This window comes from Cryptomeria japonica, chromosome 6 (assembly GCF_030272615.1).
Source record: "Cryptomeria japonica chromosome 6, Sugi_1.0, whole genome shotgun sequence".
Taxonomy (NCBI): domain Eukaryota; kingdom Viridiplantae; phylum Streptophyta; class Pinopsida; order Cupressales; family Cupressaceae; genus Cryptomeria; species Cryptomeria japonica.
In genome coordinates, this window is record NC_081410.1 from 282,517,857 (window position 1) to 282,536,172 (window position 18,316).

An 18,316-nucleotide genomic window follows, 5' to 3' on the forward strand; every position below is an offset into this window, starting at 1 on the left:
AATATTGGTAGCAACTTAAGTGTTCATCATTAAGAAACATAGTAAAGACATTAAATGAATAACTCAACAATCCATCCACAACATGAACACAAGGATTTTTCACGTGGAAACCCAAATGGGAAAAACCACGGTGGGAATCGGTACCCACAAAATATTTGCACTCTTTTGGAATGCACCCTGTTAAAGGCCTAGCTCGGTTAGGAGCTTTACAATAATGCCCGGTTAAGAGAAGACCATGTTAGGAGTCACCCGGTGAAGGTATTTTAACCTCAACTCTGTTAGGAGCTCTACCCTATTAGGAGTAACCTTACTAAAGGATTTAAACCCAAATTAATGAGCCACCCCGTTAAGGGATTTACAAGATCAGACCTGTAAATTATTTTGGGTCCATAGCCAGTACCGATAGCTGATTAAATAGTCTCCAAAATAGATTTACCAAACTAATATTGGTAGCAACTTAAGTGTTTATCATTAAGAAACATAGTAAAGACATTAAATGAATAACTCAACAATCCATCCACAACATGAACACAAGGATTTTTCACGTGGAAACCCAAATGGGAAAAACCACAGTGGGAATCGGTACCCACAAAATATTTGCACTCTTTTGGAATGTGCCCTATTAAAGGCCTAGCCCGGTTAGGAGCTTTACAATAATGCTTGGTTAAGAGAAGACCTTGTTAGGAGTCACCTAATGAAGGGATTTTAACCTTATCTTTGTTAGGAGCTCTACCCTATTAGGAGTAACCTTGCTAAAGGATTTAAACCCAAATTAATGAACCACCCAATTAAGGGATTTACAAGATCGGGCCTATTAGGACCTACCCAGTTAAGGGATTTTGATACTTCTGCAGCTGTTAGGAAACAATAGATAAATGATTTGATCAATGCACTTTTTGCTTGCTAATATAGATCCATTTTAGCTCCAATCTACTTCACACATGTAGACATCTCAATTTGGTTCAGCACACTCTTCTTCTCTAATCACCAACACAATAAACCTTCTAAAACTTTCCCTAAATAGAATTTACAATTAGGTCAGTTACATAACCCTAACTTACAATGAATCTACATCATAGATCATATAAGATCATTTCAAATTATTATAGATCATCATACAGATCATTACAACAAATTTCAAGACAATTATAGTTGTTGAATGATCATAACACATCACCGCACATCGATCTGATAATCTATCAAACCCTTATCACATTCTGCTAATCACTTCATTGTTTCCCAAGAAATTCGCTCCTTGTATACACCAAAACAACATCTTATCTCTTCACACGGATTCTGACATGTCATCATCAACTTATGAACATGAAAAGAATCATCACCAGACCATAAAACATCACAAGTCAAAGATATTGTTATCGGTTCTCAAACCCTGCACTAAATAAACAACAGTCAATTACAAACATGACTTACGGTTCTCCAAACATGATGTGGTTTCATTCATAGACTCGTTACAATGTCATAAGTATACATTCCAAACCGCAAGACCTAACTCAACATGGATCTCTACCGCAATCATCTCATTCACTGTTCCTGCTTACCGGTTCACTGTCAACTTAGCAAACATTCCATTACCGGTTAGGCTTAGATAGCTTAGATAACTTAAATGATATACCAAACATAAACAAACATGGTTACCATAAATGACAACACAAATAAATGATCATAAAGCATCATATCATAATTATATCATCACCAATAGTCCTTTACGGGTACATCATCATCTCTATCAGTTATGCCAATATGCCAACATGCACATTATAAACTTGTGGTTCACCCTCCGCTTCTACTTCAAACTCTCTAAAAAGGAAAGTATCAAACAACATAGCAGTGTTAACCTTGTCAGGTTCTTCGGTGGTACATCCATTTGGCTGTAAATCAGCTTGAGCAATCTTAATCATCTTCTCCATTTGAGCACAATGGACTTCTGAATGCATGGTTGTGTCATGTAACCTACACCAATTGGTCATAAAATTCATGTCATCCATATTAACAGTTTGCATATGATTAGTATTATCCCTTGCATCAGGATGATCATGGTTCACATCCCCATTATTTGGGCCGGTATTCCATTATTTATTGTAGGATTTGGGGTTGTATCTTTGGTTTTGGTTTTGATTTTGATAGCCAGGCTAATTATTATTCGATTGGGATTGGTTATACCCTCCTTGAGGATTCATCTTCATTTAGCTTAAGTCAAAAGTAACTTGAGAAAGCATTTTCCTCAATGCTTGCACTTCCGAAGAGAGGTGTGAACCTTGATTGGTAGGTATAGATGTTGTTTCTTGGTTTATTACTGCCGAATTCAGAGCACTATATTGTTGCACCATACCATGTGTTTTATTGTTGAAATGAAGTTGAGAAGTGGTAGCGTTGGGGTTGGTTCATTATAAATCTTGAGGATCCATTTGTTGGTTTGCATGTTGATTTACTACCAGTCGGGGTCCATCCAACAAAATGGGATTCATTGTTGGTGCTCTGATTATCATTGATAACGCTGCTCTTGGGAGATGATTATGATTTCCATAATTTATGCCAATAGGGAGATTATGCATGATTCCTCCAGGGGTCTGATTCAACTTAGTTCATTTTTATGGCCAAAGAATAGACTCTTGTCAGGGTATCTCTATCTACTGCAGCTATAGTTTGTTTAATGAACATCGCACTCCAAGGGTTAATGGCCCTAAAATAAACTTCAATAGCTCCTGATTGTATAATTTGGTAAGGGTCTTGCAACCTTTTGTATTCCCTTTGGAAGCTTGTATTGAAAGTAGTCAAGGGTTCATTTGGAAACTTTCTCAATGAGGCAAACTGATAATACAGGATTATTGGATCTACATATACTCGAAATTGGACAATAAAAGCCTTCTCCAAAATATCTTTGTTGGTAATAGAGTTGGAAGGTAGTGTTAAATACCAATTGTATGCATTGTCTTCAAGTGATTATGGGAAGAGTTGACAAACCACATCTTCATGTTTGATATGATTACGAACGACTGCATCCTTGAAGGCTTCAATGTTTTCTTTTGATGTCCTGGGTCCCAAAAACTCATACTTACTGCAAAATTTATCTGGGTTCCTAGATAAGTCGTGTATCCCTCTAGGTATGTTCCCCAAGGGTGTGTGAGTCTGGTTAAAGAATGCAATTAAAGATGATGGTGGATTTTGATTCAAGAAAGGTGTGACAATGGTTTGGGGACTGGGTATAAATTGGCTTTCAATGGTAGGTTGAGATGATTGCAGAGGGGAATTTATTGAAGACTGCCCCTTAGTTTTATTTCTCTTTCATCTAGTGGCAAGTCCTAATTCTACCAAATATGATGGGGAAAAATTTCTCCTAAGAATTTTATGAAACCTCTCTAGAGAAAAGGATAATATATTCTCTAGCTTTGTTACCTCAATTTCTTGGTTGCTGAGGAGGTGGTTGAGGGTTTCATTAAGCAAGGAGTTGTCTTTGGGCTTCGCATGCACAATGAATCACTGTAATTCTTCCTACTATTCCAAACAAGGGGATATAGATGGGAAATGATTTCTTCATGTTTGTAACTGAGGTTAGGTTGTTTAAATGGAAGAAGTCCATCTCTTGGGAGTACCATGGTAAATTATTTTGTGATAATGCGATGATAACTCAAACAAGCTTTATTACTTGGACCCTCCTTCTAGCGCCAATTCTTGTTGATAGATGTTTTGACACACTCACCAATAGTCAGGTAGAATATGAAATATATACCACCTCTCCTAAAAAACAATCAATATTGAAAGACTAATTACTCCAAGGTCTCTATAGTCGGGCCACGACGGTGCTAGGTCACTCAGTGGCTGATGCAATTGTACCGGTCAAGGGGCCTGCTGGTTGAAACAAAACAAACAAATCTTTTTTTTTCTTCTGATTTACACTTGATAAAGAAACTTCAAAAGATCGGCTAGGGTAACAAGAGATAATAATTAAACCAATACTAGATAACTTAGTGAACTACAAAGTCAATGGATTACAACAAAGTATTATCAATAACATATAATTAGCACTCAAAAGGGACGTTCTAGCAAATTTTGTGAAGTCATACAACCTACACATAAATGGAAATGGCAATCACAAGATCATATAATCACTCTACTATTTTATCCTCATACATCATTAACATGTACAATATGATTTAAAAAATAATAAAGCTTGAAAGAACAAGTTGTTGATTCAAATGAAAGAAGATAGTAGACTATGAAGAACAGAAATCAATAGAACACATATTGTAGATCAGGTAATCTATAAGCTACTTTTCTATTAATCTTTGTAAAATGAATGGAAAAAATGTTTAAGAGTTCATGGAAAAGGAATTGCTTAAAACTAAATTATCTAGCTAAATGGCCTTGAATCATCAATTCGTAGACCTAAAAAATGGCCCAAATTTTACAATTTATAGAGTTTTACCCTACATTCTAGGAAGGCATCATGCCTATAAACCAAGATTACAAAAAGGGAGGAGTTGCAGTCGACATGAAAGTCACTACCTGTGAACTCTAGTTAAGTGCTACTAAACTAGTACTCAATGTCCACTTCTAAAACGGTGCTCCAATAGCAAGAACTTTGAATTATGCAAAAAAATTACTCCAAAAGAAAGTATAAGATGCAGCTCCAATTGATAGCTCAGTTATGGTGGTGGTGACGGTGTTCCAACGTGCATTTTCTTTTCACAACTATCTATTTTTCTTTTTATTCTTCTTGTAATTTTGGTAGTTGGTGAGGAAGCATTCCATGGAAGTAGCAGGTGGGTCAACGATGTATTGGATTCTAAATTTGGATACTCTAAGTATCTCTTTTACATTTTCCAACCTACTGACCATATCATCCATCATCAGTTATGCACCCTGGCATTGAAATACTACATACATATATCGATCCATTGTTTCTACAATGAATTCCATAGTGGCTGTGAAATAGTCAGTGGTAAAAGAATCCCATCAGCTAAGTATGGTCTCTTGATGTAGTACTCCTCCTTTCTTAAGGTTATAACCATACTTCCCCAATAATTTAACCAATAGTTGCCCATATTGTTAAAGTATTTTGTGAAATGGAGGATGTTCCTTAAGAATCTTCGTGTGGCATTGCTCCATGATCTCCATTTTTAAATTCATAATATCTATAATGACTGCAAGTTACTGACACACTCTCCTCCTAACAAGTCTTCTTTTGCAATTGTATCTTTTCCCAATCTTTTAATCTTCTTAAGAATCTTATGGAGTTGTGAGAGATGAAGGATATGTTGTTCCCAATACTTAGAATAAGAAACAAGAGCTTTCTCATTGTCATGAGCTTCTGCAAACACCTTCAATGTGTCCTGCAAGAATCTTTTAACCTTATCCATTTGACCTTGAGCTCAAGTCCTAATAGTTGTTGCTACTTTACTCATCTCGTACAATGATTGTATATCACCTTGAGAGAGAGACGAGGTAGATGGCAAGGTATCGTCCACTCTAGAGTCAAGCGGCTTAGCTATCTCCATGATTAATTGCTTGTATTTCCTTAATTGTGGCTTGACTTCTGATTTAGTTTTATACTCCTTTTCCATTCTCGTTTGAATAGTAGTAGTCATGGCAACTAGAGTAGTAATATCCCCCCACTTGGTTTGTTCACCCAGATTTACCTCTGACACTTGGTACTTTGGGGTGGCTTGAGATGATCATTCATGATCATGAATAGGTGCTGCTATATTGGCAATTACCTCTCCTAAATCAGTCCTTGAAAGATGGTGAATTGTTTTTTCTCTCTTGTCTCTTCTTGGAGACTTAGTAATTACATCTTGTAAAGTGATTCTTGAGAGGACGACCTTTTCCTTTTTCTTAAAGGTAAAATTCAACCATTGAGGCATTGTGGCATCCTATTCTTCTCCCTACATCGCTACTTCGGTAGTGATCATGTGAGCATCTATATTCCATTCATGTTCTTCCTCTTGTCGCTCTTCATCTTTTTGTTCCTACTGATATGGAGGAGTTAGTGGCTTTTATTGAAACTGAGCAACCTGTTGAGCAAGATTAGCTTGAAGCACCTAATCAAGATCGAGTTGTTGTTTCTTTACCAGCTCCTCTCAAAAACTTCCTCTTCAAATAGTATTTGTGTTTCCTCTATCTTTCCTTGCTCATCCCCTCCTAATTGTTGAAGTAATCTTTCTTGGTCCTTAGGATTAAGGGCCATCCTTTCATCATGTTCATCATGTTCCTCATCATGTCCCTCTTCTTCCATAACCTGCACATGTATTTCCATAGGTTGTGCTTGTTTTGTTGGTTCTTTTGTAGCCTCGGGTTGCTTCTCATGTTAATCTGTAATAGGTTCCTTTTGTTTCTTTTCAACTTTCCTTTTCTTCACCACCGGTGTAATAGGTTCATCATCTTGGTATGAATCTGTCTCAACATCATGGATGATGACTTGTTCTTAAGTTGGCACTGGAGGAGGTGTGGTCTTTTGTGTTGTAGGATTAGGAAGAGGTTGTATTGTAGTATTCTGAGTTTGAGACGCACCCTCTCTTGGAACCATCCCAATATTAGGAACAAACGAGGTGACAGAAGCTTGTGGGATTGCTCGTAACCCTGTGGTGATCCCATGTTCAGTGGAATTTTTCAAGAACTAAGATTCTTTCATTTTAGCGTCCAACTACCTCTTAAGCTCTTGATTATCAATTGGTATTGTTGCCTTTTCAGAATCTGTGGAAGTATTTTTCCTTGAATCAGACCTCGATCTTCTTACATATACTTTATGTACTTTGGTCTGAGAGTTATTAGTAGCTTTGCCCTTTCTCTTCTCCTTGGCAACACTTGGCCAAATTATCAAGCTTAGCCATTGCATTGTTCTCTCCAGAAGCTTTGCAGTAATAGTATCAATATCTATCTCTTCTTGGTTGGACAATCTAATAGGAGTAAGGGGTCTTTTATCAATTCCCTTTTTTTTTAATATAGGATCAAGAAGCTAACCACCATCCCTTAACTCAATTGGGATATTTGTTTCAATTTTAAAATTTCTGATTTGTGGCACTGTCAACCTATAATATCCTTTCTCCCTTGCCTCAAATTTGTCTCACAAATTAGCCCAAAAATCCTCTAAAGCTGGCTTGTGACCCTTGTAAGTAATAGGCATCATTTATTTCAACTTACCATATGGGTCAGATTGATCCCTTGAATAATTGAACTCTTTTAAGCTCAAATATTGAAGTTCTTGCTTTGTCGCCCTAGTTGCCTATATATTCTAGAGAAATGGGAAAAGTAATTCCAGTCTTATGTGTTAGTGTCAACAATGCTTCTAGGCCCACCAATTGCCTAGCATATTCCAAAATAATTATTGTATTGCTGTAAAATCTTAGTAAAAGAAGAGGATTTCTTGTGAATCTGTTAACCCATAGAGATGTTGATCGTTGGTTTTATAAGAACCAACATCCCCATTCCTTAACCATTTGCATTGCTTCTAGGGTTAGTCTCTATTAGGGATCCCACAGATACTGAGAGGGGGGGTGAATCAGTATCTAACTGGTAATTAGAATTTCTTAACTTAAAACATGCAGAACATAATATAATAGTGTTCCAGTATGCAAGAAATAATGCAATAAATAGAATCAAGAACATCCACATGAAAAGCACACCATAACACAAGATTTTAACTAGGAAACCCGGTGTGGGAAAAACCTTGGTGGGATTTATGACCCACAATATTCACTCACTGGCCAATAAGAGAATATTACTTACAATAGGGGCCTGCACATGCAGGAAGGCCAACTGCCTAGAGCTCACTACTCAATGGGAAGTCTCACTGACTTACAATAAGGATTATACAAATCCAATATCTTGTACTGCTTTACAATAGCATCTTCAATGCCTGATTCAGTACCGGTTCCTTCTCTGTTCTTTACATATACCCCTTGACCTATATTTCGCACAATAGGTCTGCCTAATATTTTCCTATAATACTTCTACACATCATCATAAATGTCTACAATGATCTCTTTTATATATAAGAGTCATTTTACAATTTGCCAAGTTGGCTTACACATTTTTACAATAATAAACAAAATATAATATTACAAAATCATGTCGGCCTCTGTGCCGGTATACTTCCTTTCTTCTGTGCCGATCTCGGTGTCCTGAGTGCCGATGTAGAGTGTGATGTGTTGATGCCAGTATAATTCTTTTGCTGGTGCCATAAGATTGCAAGGTTGCCATCAATGACAAAACCTTCAATCACATACAATGTCTCAATGGAGTGTGCATATGCCAACAATCTCCCCCTTTGGCATTGATGGCAACACTCATGAGAAATTTCAAAAATGTGAAGTCCAAAAATGATCCAAAAATGTGAAGTCCAAAAATGATCCAAAAATGTGAAGTCCAAAAATGTTACCAAAAATGTGTGTGCTCCCCCTAAGCATATGATTCCTATCCTGTGATTTGAATTTTCTCATCCCACTACTCCCCCTTTGGCATCAATGACAAAGGTTGTCAAGATGTCAGTAGAGTTTGTAGTTTCAACCTTGTAGCTGGGTAGTTATAATTTGAAAAAGATCTCCCAAAATCAAGTTTATATTGTCCATAAACTTTTTGCTATCCTTTATTGTTGTCTATGTTCTCTTCATTTTACCGGTGAGATGCTGCAAATGCTCTGTCGGTGTTTTGCTTCCCTGTATTAGTGCCTCAGAAATTTCCTTCCGCAAAGATGCTAGATAGTCCAATCTTGGACTTAGTTTAGATCTCAAATGTTTTGCCTTATTTATTATCCTTTCTTTCTCTCTTTCCAATTTAAGTAGTTCTTCTTCAAAAAAATTTATCTTCTCCTCAAAAACTAATAGTGTATCAGGTGAGTTGACAAAACTATCTACAAGTTTATTGATCTCATCTTGTACCTTGCTCATTTTCTTGTGTATATCTACAGTCAAAAAGTTTGTTTTATAGGTATCTTTATACAAATTTTTGTACTCTTTCAAAAAATTACATAATTCTGGTAGAAGTGTGTCAAAAACTCTATTACACTTCTTTATTTGCTCATCAAAGAATTTATGTTTTTCAACTTCTACTTTATCCTTCACTAACTCTTCTTTTATTTTCTCAATGTTTTCTGAGATATATTTACACAGTGTATCCAGTTGTCCTAAAGAATCTTTATTGTCTATATTACAGTTAGGAGCAATTACCTTCAAAATTGGTATGGTATCATCAATTGCTTTGTAAGCTTGTGAGCTGCAGTCGGTTATTTTCTTGATAGAATCATGTAGGACCTCAGTCACATTGGTTGATTTGAAGCTTGATGATGAATCAACAATCTGAGTACTGGTGGAAGTAACAAAGCTTGTATTGACCTCTGGTAGGTCTGTTTGTGTCTAAATTTCTTTACTAGTTGCCGATGGTACTGTTTCCTTATGTACCTGTTCCTGTTCTGAAGCCTTATGCTCTGTTTGTTCCTCTGTTTGTTGCATTGTCTTAGTTTGTGCCTGAGTCTCTACCTTTTGTTCTTTATCTTTAGTTAGTTTCTCTTGTGAGTTATCATCTTCCTCAGCTATCGGAGGCTCACTAGCCATATCTGTCTTATCTATTGTATCTTTATCTACCACTATGTTGATCTTCTGAGTATCAACATCCATAGTATATAAAACTTTAGGATTAGGATTATTATCCTCTACATCCATACTCTCAGCTGCCAGTTGATCTTCAGTAGTTGTTGATTTTACCGGTGGAGTATTTAAAGGAGGTGGGGGTAAGTTGTCTCTAACCTTGATGCTAGGTGGTCCACCAACTTTTCCTTTCCCCTTGTCTCTATCTTTCTGATAAACTTTTATGGGTTTTGGGTTCCTGTACTCTTCTTGTTTTTCTTTCTCAACTAGGAATATATCCCATCCATTTTCTGTCTCCTCTGTTACCTCATTAACTCTTCCTACCATTAAAGCAACGTGCCGGTGTGCAGTAGAAAATACTGTCTGGTTGGCTTGAGCAATTAGGTCATCAATTTCTTGTGGAGAGTTTACCGGATATACAGCAAGTAGCTTTTCAATCTTTATTTTCTTATCCATTTCTATCACTGCTTCTCTTCTTGCTTCTAGTCTTTTGAATAGTTCATTAGGAATTTCATTAACTACTTCCATCAAAAATATCTTGTACATATCCATATGTAATATAAAACTATTTTCAACTTTCTCTTTTTCATCAGCTATTAGAGTGTCATATATTTTCTCTATGTTCTTCAATTTACCTTCATATGTGATTTCATTCAATAGTATATCAAGAGGAGCCAGGTTTTTGTTTGTCCTTTTCTTCCTTTTGTGTGTCAGTTTCTTCTTTGGTGTGGCCTTTCTTACCGGAGATCTCACTACTTGTTGCTTTTGCCTTGTCCTCCTAGGTGAGGGTGTGGTTTCTGGTGAGGGATCTCTTTTTCTTACAACTCTTTTGAAAGTTGTAGGCATGTCACTTCCTAAAGAAGTACCTATCGGTGATAGGTGAGTTTCAGGTTGTGGAGCTGTTAACTCATCCTCTGTTATACCAGTTTTCTTCAATACATCTTCTTTGATGGCTTTTGCTTGTCTGGAACCTTTCCTTACAACTGCCTCAACCTTTTTCACCCTTTTCTTTGATTGAATTTGTCTTTCAATATTTTCTACACTACCAAATACTTCTTCCTTAGGTTCTCTGGGGGCTTCCAGAAGTGTTTTAGCATATGTTTCAACTATGTGATCATCTGTTTCATAGCCCATCTCGGTTACCCAAACTGTCCTTGCGATGACTGCTTCCATCCAGATTTCATCTTTCTTGATGACAAAGCATATTTCATCTTTGTATTTGTCTACAATCTTCTATGATAACCTTGTTCTTTTCTTCATTTTGGTCTTTAATGCTTGAAAAAAGTCATGAATATTGTTTTCCTTTTTCTCACCCATGTTATTGAATAGTTTTGTTAATTGTTTGCCTACCAGTATATCATATCCAAGTTCTTTGTAACCTATACCGGGAACTTGTTTTGTTATGTGTAGCATCAGACATACTAATAGATTTCCAAACCTAAAAGTTCCTTTCTTGTCCTTCTTGATCTTTCCAAGGTTGTCAATTAATTCATCCTTTAACCACTCACATATATCAATTTTTGCATTGTTTGTGACCATGTCATAAGCACTCTTAATGCATAAGCTTGAAACTAAATTAAGTCTATTTGCATGAGTAGCTTTATATCCTAATATCATGTTGATGAATCTCACATTGATATCTATTACATCATTAACTCTTAGGGACCTCTTGTCGAATGTTGCACCAGTTAGGTTTATAACTAGGTCATTTTAAACCTTCTTGGTTTTATTTGGTCTTTTACCGGTGGTCGGTAACTCTGTGATAGCTTTCACAGCTTCCTTGGTGATCTTGTGGATTGCATCTAACCAAAAAAATTCTCCATGTACCCTGCTCAAGATTATCCTAATCACATCCTTGGGGAATTCAGGAATGCTAAGGATCTCTGTAAATCCTAGGGTCTCAATGATCTTGTGTTCATCTTTTACATTGTCGGTATTATCACATATCATAGTTTTAAACATGGTTTTAATTTCTTCATCTCCTAACTCTTCAATGTTGCAGTGGATGTACATTCTGGGGTCTTCAGCATAAACAACTCCCTTAAGAATTTGAGAAAAAGCACCTAAGGTATCATATTTCTTTGCTACCTCAAGAACTAACTAGAATACGGGCCTAAGTCTTTTTATCACTTCAACAACAGTAGGGTTTGCTATATATTCAATTGCAGAGGAGGATGCCATGATTAAATACCTTTTACTGCCTTAGGATGGATGATTGTTTGGAGTGTTCTTGCTTCTTGCTCGAAATGCCTTAGCTCGGAGTCTTCGCACTCTTCGTAAATTTGAAATCTCGGTGAAATGAAATGGAGCCAAAACCTTGATTATATAGTGTCTATTCACTATCTACCACATTAATTGCATGCCGATTAAGTATTCACTTAACATTGTTTGCCGGTAATAAGTTATTTCCAACTTCTTATCTCTAACCGAGGGAATAATAGCACATGTATCAATAGATTGCCAAACCCTCAAGGAAATTTTCTTCAATTAGATGAAGAACTTCCTGCTGGTGGAGCACTGCTCTGTCCTTCCGGTGAAGCATCACTCTATTCTTCCAGTGAAGTATTGGTTTGTTCTACCGGTGGAGGAGTATTCCCAATATTTAGATCAGCTTTTCTAATCCATTGTTTTGAGAATTCTTGCTTAACCTCTTCAACTTTTTCTTTACCTTTCAAGCTAGAACTTTTGTTGTCTACCGGTGTTCCTTTACTTCTACAGAATTCAGCAATATGCCCAATCTTGTTACATGCATAACAAGTTACGTTATTTTTTTGAATAGCTTTCCCATAACCTATGCCGGTTTGTGTTCTGCATTGATTAGATAAACGTCCAAATCTTCCACAAACATAACATCTCACATTCATTCTGCAATTTTTAGATTTGTGACCTACCTTGTTGCATTTAGAACATTGACCGGTGGGTGTGTTGATATTCTGATAATTTCTAGATTTACATTCATTTGCTCTATGACCATACTTATTACAGTTAAAGCATTTTCCATTGAATTTATAAGCATTAGGTTGTCTTACAGGTTTGCTGTGATCTTGAGTATTTGCAATACCGGAGCTTTCAGCAACTTCAAAGCCAATTCCAGAAGTGTCATCTTTAGGTTTTTTATTCTTTAGCAAGGTGCCAAGTTCCTTTGAGCTTTTCTTGAATTTTTCTTTATGTTGATTTGCAGTTTCTAGTTCTCTTTCTAAGACTTCTTTTTGTCTCATCAGTTCATTTGAGTCATTCTAAGTATGCATCAGATCTATCTTCAACATGTCATTTTCATAGCTAAGTCTTGTGTTCTCATTTGCTACATCACTTAGTCTTCTGGTCAATTCTTCTTCATTCTTCTTCCTATCCTCAATCTCTTTGCAAAATCTCATAGTCATATCCTGCATTTCATTCTTTGTTGTCATGATCTCTTGTTTCAACTTGCTTATCATATCATTAAGTGATTCCTTTTCATCATTCTCATTTTGCAATTTTTCACAAATTTCTCTTCTCTTATTTCTTGCAACAGTAAAATTTTCTTGAAGTGCCTGAATGATGTCCTGAGCTGCCCTTAAATCATCTTCTAGTTTGATATTTTTCAATTTTTCTGAATCATAGTCTATAAGAGCTCCTTCTAGTTGCTTCATCAGATTTTCCATCTTTACCGGTGTCAAGATCTTCCTCAAATTGTTAGGCTTTTGAAAATAGAGGACCAAGCTCTTATACCAATTGTTAGGGATCGCACAGATACTGGGGGGGGGGGGGTGAATCAGTATCTAACCGGTAATTAGTATTTCTTAACTTAAAACATGCAGAACATAATATAACAGTGTTTCGGTATGCAAGAAATAATGCAATAAACAGAATCAAGAACATCCAGATGAAAAGTACACCATAACACAAGATTTTAACGAGGAAACCCGGTGTGGGAAAAACCTCGGTGGGATTTGTGACCCACAATTTTCACTCATTGGCCAATAAGAGAATATTACTTACAATAGGGGCCTGCACATGCAGAAAGGCCAACGGCCTAGAGCTCACTACTCAATGGGAAGTCTCACTAACTTACAATAAGGATTATACAAATCCAATATCTTGTACTGCTTTACAATAGCATCTTCAATGCCTGATTCAGTACCGGTTCCTGCTCTGTTCTTTACATATACCCCTTGACCTATATTTCACACAATAGGTCTACCTAATATTTTCCTATAATACTTCTACACATCATCATAAATGTCTACAATGATCTCTTTTATATATAAGAGTGATTTTACAATTTGCCAAGTCGGCTTAAACATTTTTACAATAATAAACAAAATATAATATAACAAAATCATGTTGGCCTCTATGCCGGTATACTTCCTTTCTTCTGTGCCGGTGTCGGTGTCCTGAGTGCCGATGTAGAGTGTGATCTGCTGATGTCGGTATAATGCTTTTGCCGATGCCATAATATTGCAAGGTTGCCATCAATGACAAAACCTTCAATCACATACAATGTCTCATTGGAGTGTGCATTTGCCAACAGTCTCTATCCTACATCTCTTGTCAGTTTTATTATTATAGCATAAATAAATGCATCATTTAATCTCTTGAAATGTAGCTTGGCCCGAGAGATAGGTAATTGAGTGTAATATTCCCACACTCTTCTCTGCCCAGGTTCCTCTCACAATTTTCCCTCGGTCTTCAATCCTGGGAACTTACCAGCATGAGACACCACCCATATGACGTAAGAAGTCATGAACAACTTCTTCGTTTTGGGCTATAATTATCTAATTATGAATATTGTCTGAAATGATTTGTGGCCAGTCAAAATTTCCCTTACCAATCAAAATTATCGTCAAATAATGGAGAATCCATGTGTGGAACTGTCTGCAATCTGTCTTTCCAAAGGCTTTGCTCAGTATAATAATAAGGTCTCTTTGAGGCTCTTGAAAATCTGCTCTCAGTATGTCTGTAGGCTTAAGACCTATTTTCCTTGGCTCTTCTAGTCATGCCTCATCCATGTGTCTTTTATAATTAGAAGCATTCTTAACAAATATAAAAAATGGACTACTCTTTCATTGTCACTGGGACCTTTTCTCTCGTGGGTATTCCAAAGGTCATTCCTATCATATCAGGTGAAAGGTCTACAATCACATTTATCTCTGCATCAACACATTGCCTTGTCTCCTACTGGTAGTATTTAGCAATAGTCATTATGAGTTCAGGTGACTGCATAGCTTGTGGAAAGATAGTTACATCTACCAAGCCTGATCTCTTAATTCTCTTGTATGGGGCTTCTAGGGTATGGAGTTCAGCTTCCAGTTGAGTTTTGATGTCTTTGATCTCTATGTGCCCAATTTCAGTATCGGTTACCCACTGAGCTTCATCCTCCAACTTTGAAGCTAGAGTCTACTCTTGGTTCTTATATTTCATTGTTATAGGATTTTTGTCGAGCTTCACTTCCTCCTTTGTCCTCTTGTTGCTTGGGGATGGATCCATCAATCTTCTTTATCCTGCAACAAAAGATCAATAATTAGCTATTACTTCATATTATCAAATCATTACATATTTTGGAACTTTGGCGTTCCGAGGCATAAAACTCTTTAAAACTACTAATTTTGGGATTCTGGGGTTCTGGAATCCCGAGTTAAGGAAAGGGAAAAACAACTAACTTTGGAACTCTGGGGTTCTGGGTCTGGCAAAGTACCTCAAAAGTCAAATTTCAGAACTCTGAGGTTTCGAGGTAAGTAAAATATTCCAAGGATCAATTTTGGAACTCTAGGGTTTCGAAGTTCTAGAATTGGGTAAAACAACTTCAAAACAAACTCTAAGATTCCATGGTTCCAGAATCCCAAGATGGGTAAAACAAACTTCTACAAGGCGCAAAGGTTTTGGGATTCCAGAATTCCAGAATCTCGAGATGGGTAAAACTTGGTCAAATGAGCACTTCGGAACTTTGGGGTTCTGAGGTGTTGGATTGGGTAACACTTAGGTGTTTCAGGATTTTGAGGTTCTGAAATCCCGAAATGTCGAAACTTAGGGCTTCATGAAAAAAATCAAATCAAATCGGCCAATTTATTGAAAGCAGGAAAAATTTTATCTAACCCTAGCTAATTCGACGTGAAAAATGAGAAAACAAAAACAAACCAACCGACTTGGCAAGGTGGTAAACCGAAAAAACACAAACAAGTGAGGAAGCGGAACGAATGGAGGGAGAGCTCAAATTTTGCAAATGAGGAATGCACAAATGAATGAAAATCACCCATCTTTCCTTATTTATACCCCCTCTTCAACGATCATACTACCTCACTAAACATGACCTCAGGATTCTGGGGTTCTGAAATCCTGAGACAAAACAAAGGGAAGCTCGAAACTCTAGGGTTCTGGGGTTCCAAGGTCTTTCCACAAACGCAAAATGACACTTCGAGACTCTGGGGTTCTGAAGTTCTGAGATGACACACAAAACGAGTTCAGGATTTCAGAATTCTGAAACTCAAACCAAAACACAATGAAACAAGGAGAACTCAAAATTTTGAGGTCTTGACAAAAACACAAAGGCATAGAGACCACTTCAAAACTCTGGAGTTTTGAAGTAGAGACAAAAACAAATAAAAGGGCACCTCGGAACTCTGAGGTTTCGGGTTTTTGAAGTGTCCAAAGCAAAAACACAAGAGAAGACAAGAAGAAAGAAAACAAAAGACAGGAAAGGGGGACCCGCATTTTCATGCCAAAGAAAATGATGGGGGTAGATATGCAAGGCATAACACTTAGCACTAAACAAAACTCGGGGTTCGCTAAAGTTATCTTGGGCATCTTTTCGATTGCCAAGATGCAAACTCAGTCTCCGTTCAACACACAACTAATGTCTTTCATCTGCTTGGGACTCATTGAAGTGGAAAAGACATTCCCACCAAGTCTCGAGTGGTCTGACACGTCTCCCATCCGCAAGACTTGAATCTCGTCCAATTGCGAAAGTGGGGCTCAATGAGGGCCAAATATTCAAGTCTTTGCAACATGACTCAGGACTCGGCCAAACCAAAAAACACATTTTGCTGAGTGTCGAGTTCCTTCCCGAGGGACACCTTGGAATGACCAAGTAATATGAGTGGTCCCACAGGGTTCGGGATCCACCTTTGATTTAAACCTTAAGAAAATTGGCATAGGCCGACAAGGATTTATTCTCCTTTTATAAATTATCAGTTGAATAGTGATGATGAGGACCCGAGGCCAGTTCTTGAATGACATTTCTCCCCTTCAAATGGTGACTTAATATACCACTGACCGGGGTGATAATTCAACAATTTAAAAGACCACAGTCGCCTATACGATTTCAAAAATTTTACAGGATCCTGATGTTCTTTAATGTGATCAAAATTTAGGGCTAATAGTGGCTCTGGTTGGGGATGTATGCCCCCTACGGGCATAGAAAGATTCCAGATCTTTGGTAGAAGCAAACCATGTGCATACTCCATTGGGCTCATAACCACTGCATGTATCTCTTTCAAGAATAAGATCCGAACTCACTTTGGTGGCCTGGGCCACCAAAAATGTAGAACCAAAATTTACCTCTGTCAGAATTTTTTTTCATTTAGACATGTGATCACCTATCTAAAAATAACATTGGAAACAAGTTGATTACATACACAATCCTTGGTGTATTTAACCATATCTTTGAACATTCCATCATCACTATCAAATGTACCATATTATTGTTCAATACTAGGTATGAAACTATTTGTCATGATTTCTACTCCATCATACCTGGATGGATATGTGCCACATTCATTAGGTAATGCATATGTGTACAATATGTAGCAACTGTTATATGCAATCAAACAATTACTCAACTAACAAGTTCCATCCACTCCACCATTTGATTTGATCTCACATGAAACCAAAGTCTCTAATTCTAATCTACAAATGTCATTCTTAGCAGGGACACATATTAACTTCTGATTAGTTCCATGATTCCTTGATTCATCAAGCAATCCATGCTCACAAACATCTGAACTATGCTCAACATCGTCATCACAATCAATACTGTAAGAAGATTAAGTTTCATAAAGTGACATTACATCAGATATAACATCTTGATCACTATATCCACTAATTAAATAAATTGGTGCAACACCTGAATCATTTGAATCCTCGGTTATTTCTTCATATAGTGGATTAGAAAACTTATTGAATCCACTTTTAAATGCATTATGGAAAAGAAGCATCTGATCCAAGTCTACCTGTTCATCAAACAGAGGATTAAGGACTTCATTAAAATTATTTTCAGTGTTATCCTCAATATCATCTTCAAGAAAAGAACAGTCAGAATCAGCATCATCATCTATAAAATAGGAACAATTTCCATCCACATTAGTTTCATGAAATAAATAATCTTGATTGTATTATATACATGAAAGGTCATCATTAACTTCACTAGAGATAACATGACTATTCAAGCCATGTTGAACTTCAACATTCTCAACTGTGCATGCCCAGTCAGGAACACTTTGCTAACAAAAATATTGAGGAGCAATCTGATCTACACTGTGAAATGGTGTTGTTTCAGGTGTACACACCTCAAATGGCTCTTCATATGCATCATCTTGGACTAATACATGAGGCATTTGCATAAGATGAAACATGTTCACTTTATTAGAACACACTATGCAACTTGTTGGCTCAATTTTTACCTCATGAGAAACATAACCAACATTGGAAGGAAGCACAGTATCAAAGATTTTAACTAGAGAAAC